General features: G+C 35.1%; 1 long non-coding RNA gene across 1 annotated transcript; it reads left to right on the top strand.

The window, feature by feature from the left end:
• On the top strand, positions 1413–4023 carry LOC109836112. The gene is made up of 3 exons (XR_002245837.1): positions 1413–1631; positions 3845–3918; positions 3995–4023. It is a non-coding gene; the product is annotated as an uncharacterized LOC109836112 (long non-coding RNA).

Genomic DNA, 4023 nt, shown 5'->3' with positions numbered 1-4023 from the left:
ATTCAGATTTCCAGCATCTCGTAGAGCTCCACTGCACCCCTGATGTTCCTGTCCAGCCCAAAAGAGTTAATTATATCTGAGAACAGTGAACATTTTTTAACATGATGATCAATTTCTTCCGACCCCTCAAAAAGATGGATCTGGATTCAATGCACAGTATCAAAGTGTACTGACTAAACCTATGAGAACCAATCAAATTGGCAATGGTCTAATCTTCAATGAGAACCATGTAAACGTTACACCAACCAAGGACTAGGACTTTTCGCTGAATAATGGAAGATATATAGGTGTCAATATTAATAAGATAAAAGAACATTCAGAGTTCCTAATATAATTATGCACATTGTAATTAATTGCAAATCATTAGATATCACAGAAAGAGGGAATGTATGAAGATTCTCTTTGTCGTTCTCATTCTTAACAAGATATAGCCCTTCGTCTTACTAGTAGCAATCTTGTATATATGCAAATAGTCCAAGCAAAGGTAAGAGAAAATCTTACACGCAACACCCCTAACTCACTTAAAATAAATGTTGAATTACTTTCAGTTTTGTAGAACGTAAAATGACCAAGTTTAAAGTTTCTTTACAATCTAGACGACGAGGATCAAGCACAAGTACAAGTAAGTTACTTTAATATTTAGTACTGCAAATAATAGCATCGCTTGATTGTATAAAGAAGCAATTAGGTACACCAGGGTGAAAACTAGTACAGCACTGAAATGAATCTGTGCTTTAGTTCCCATATATAGTACAGAATAGCATAACAACAATCATATATTAAAATAATATGTATAAGGTGACAGATAATTATGTTAAACGAGCTATCAAGGTAGAGCCACGTGATGAGGTCCATTTTAAAAGTTACGTCAAAATGTGCAGACCTAACACCGTTATCTTTTGCTAGCTCATTTTACTAAACGAGCTGCTACCTCATAACCATCAAACCTGATATCAGTATTTTAAAAAAAAGTAACATAAGCTGACCTATGGGGGCTTAAACTTGGCATGAGCAGGCAAACTAGGCGTCTAGACCGCCTAGCCAGTACCTGCTCATGCCAAATTTAAGCGCCTGGAGGTCCACTTATGCTGTTTTTTTAAAACATTGGTATCAGGTTCGATGGTAGTGAGGTGACGGCTCATTTAGCAAAATGAGCTAGTAAGAGATAAAAATGTGAGGTTTACAACTACTGATGTGACTTTTAAAATGGACCTCATGACGCGGGTTATATCTTAATAGCTCATTTAATGAAACGAGCGTCCACATCACACCTATTATTTCATGTATGATTCTTGTTCCGTTTCTTCGGGCTAGGCATAGGAACTAAAGCTCAACCTCATTTCGGTGTACTAGTTCACCCAGGTGTACTTAATTTGCTTCTTCATACAATCAGTGATGCTATTATCTGCGATATTAGATATGAAAGATGTTGGAGCCCAAAAACGGCCCAAAATCAAATAGTGGAGGCGAAAGTCGGCCCAAACCCTCAGCCCAAACGCCCCATTCTCGTTATTATTCCCCCAAAACCCGATCCCAACCTATCTCCGCCGCCATTGTCACCTTCTCCCGCCGCCGCCGATCAAACCCACCAAGCTCGCCATCGCCAATCTCCACCTCCGACCAAGCCCAAGGTGACAAATTTCTCTCTTTTTTTATTTATTTCTAATTTCAACTATATATTCTTGATTATTAGGTTGTTTATAGCTCAATGTTCTCTTATAATTGTTTTTTAACAGTGAATTATTAGTTAGTTACTTGATAAGTTTACTTAATCAATTGAGTGTTATATTATTATCAATTTAATTGAGACGAACAAAAGCTATTGTTAAGTGTTACATTAAGTAATGAAGTAACAATAACAGTCAAGTCAGTTATGCAATTAAATTGAGTTGAATTAGTTGTCCACAATAGCATACTAGCAATGATCTTGCTCGCTGTCACTGTAATTTATTTTTGACTTTTTTTTTACTGTTTTGTTTAAAAGTCACTTATGAAGTTTCATTTTTTGTTAATTAGAGTGAGTTTGTTAACAGTTCTTAGTTTGTTGATGTGCCCCCCTTTGTCTGTGGCCTTTACAACACTATTTTCTCTCCTTTTTATCAATTGTTGTACTTAAATAATAAAAAAAGGAAAACGCCTAGGCCCCTAGGCGCTAGGCCACGGGTCAAGCGTCTGGTCCGCCTAACTCTTTCTGTAACATTGCTTGTTATACTCTCAAGGAGTTCACTTTTTGTCATGTATATGTTGAAACTTGAAAGCAATAAATTAAAAAACTTGGCTTTGCATGGTAATAAACAAGGAGATACTCTACAACTAAGAAAGCTTAATTTGATAATGTACATACATATATCAAGCAACATACGATTTCCTTGGTTTCAGAATCTAATTTGATATTGTACATATGTCTGTTACAAGATTTTTTTCACTGAGCGAGAAAAGGAAAAAAAAATATTACCGAAACAAATTATGGTTTAGTATGTAAATGCTCATCACGCGCAACTAGTGCTTTAAATACTTCATATAAAACTAAACGAAAGGTAAGGTAATTCGATAATTGAGATTGTCTACAAACTTATTTCTATAAAATATCATAGGCTGTTTATTCCACATCTTGTACCATGTTTATGTGTAAGTTTGTTGGCAAGTCAATAATAGTTGTCACTGGTTGTTGATGCCAGCAATCCTCCCTTATTTTGTCGAGTTTTTCATAGTAAGTTATAGCCAATCTTATTTGACACCCTCAATTGCATTGTTTTGTTGAATAAGATATAATCTATTGAACTTGGTCCAAGGTTCATGTAATCTAGCACCTACCCAGTGTCAGTTGTTCTGCTAAAGAATGTTGAAGAAAATCTTGCAATAGATGTATGTTCAATGTCAAATTAGATTCTGAAACGAAAGCAATCATATTTTGCTCGATATGTGTATGAACAGTTTCAAATTAAGCTTTCTTAGCTGTAGAGTATCTCCTTGTTTATGTCCATGCAAAGCCAGGTTTTTTAATTCGTTGCTTTCAAGTCTCAACATATACATGATAAAAAGTGAACTCCTTGAGATTATATCAGGTTCAATGGTTATGAGGTAGCAGCTCATCTAGCAAAATGAGCTAACAAGAGATACAAGTGTGAGGTTCACACCTTTTGATGTGACTTTTAGGATGAACTCGTCACGTAGCTGTATCTTAATAGCTCACTTACAAATGAGCCATCACCTCATACTGTTATTTCCATGTATAATTCTTGTTCTTTTTCTCCAGACTATGTATAGGAACTAAAGTTCAAATTCATTTCGGTGTACTAGTTCACCGAGGAGTACTTAATTGCTTCTTTATACAATCAAGTAATGCTATTATTTGCAGTACTAGAAATAATTTGTTTGTACTTGTGCTTGATCCCTGTTGTCTAGATTGAAAAGAAACTTTGTACTTGATTATTTTACATTCTACAAAACTGAAAGTAATTTAACATTTATTTTAAGTGCGTTAGGGGTGTTGCATGTAAGATTTTCTCTTACCTTTGCTTTGACTATTAGCATATAAGACTGTCATTGGTAAGACGAAGGACTATGTCTTGTTGAGAATGACAACAACATATGGAATCTTCATGCATTCTCTCTTTTTGTGATGTATGATTTGCATTTTACAAATAATTACAATGTGCATAATTATATTAGGAACTCTGACTGTTGACATTAAATCTAATTGAAGATTAGACCATTGCTAATTTGATTGGGTTTCATAGGTTTAGTCACTACACTGTGATACAGTACCTTGAATCCAGATCCATCTTTTTGGGGTATCAGAAGAAATTGATCATCATGTTAATTAATGTTTTTTTGTTCTCAGGGAGCTAATATGCAAACTGAGAGGTCTGAAACTACAAAATAAGAAGTCCTGCACGAATGAGCTATTTTTATTCCGTGAGCCTCATCCATTATTCTTCATCCATTATTCTGCATTTGGTCCGATGCTAACGTTCCCTTCCTATAAAAACAGCTCCAACCTCTTGAAAAGAATTGCCGAGA

This window comes from Asparagus officinalis, chromosome 4 (assembly GCF_001876935.1).
Source record: "Asparagus officinalis chromosome 4, Aspof.V1, whole genome shotgun sequence".
NCBI classification, from domain to species: Eukaryota; Viridiplantae; Streptophyta; class Magnoliopsida; order Asparagales; family Asparagaceae; genus Asparagus; species Asparagus officinalis.
Note: the sequence above shows the minus strand (reverse complement) of the source record. Positions and strands in the feature narration are given on the sequence as shown.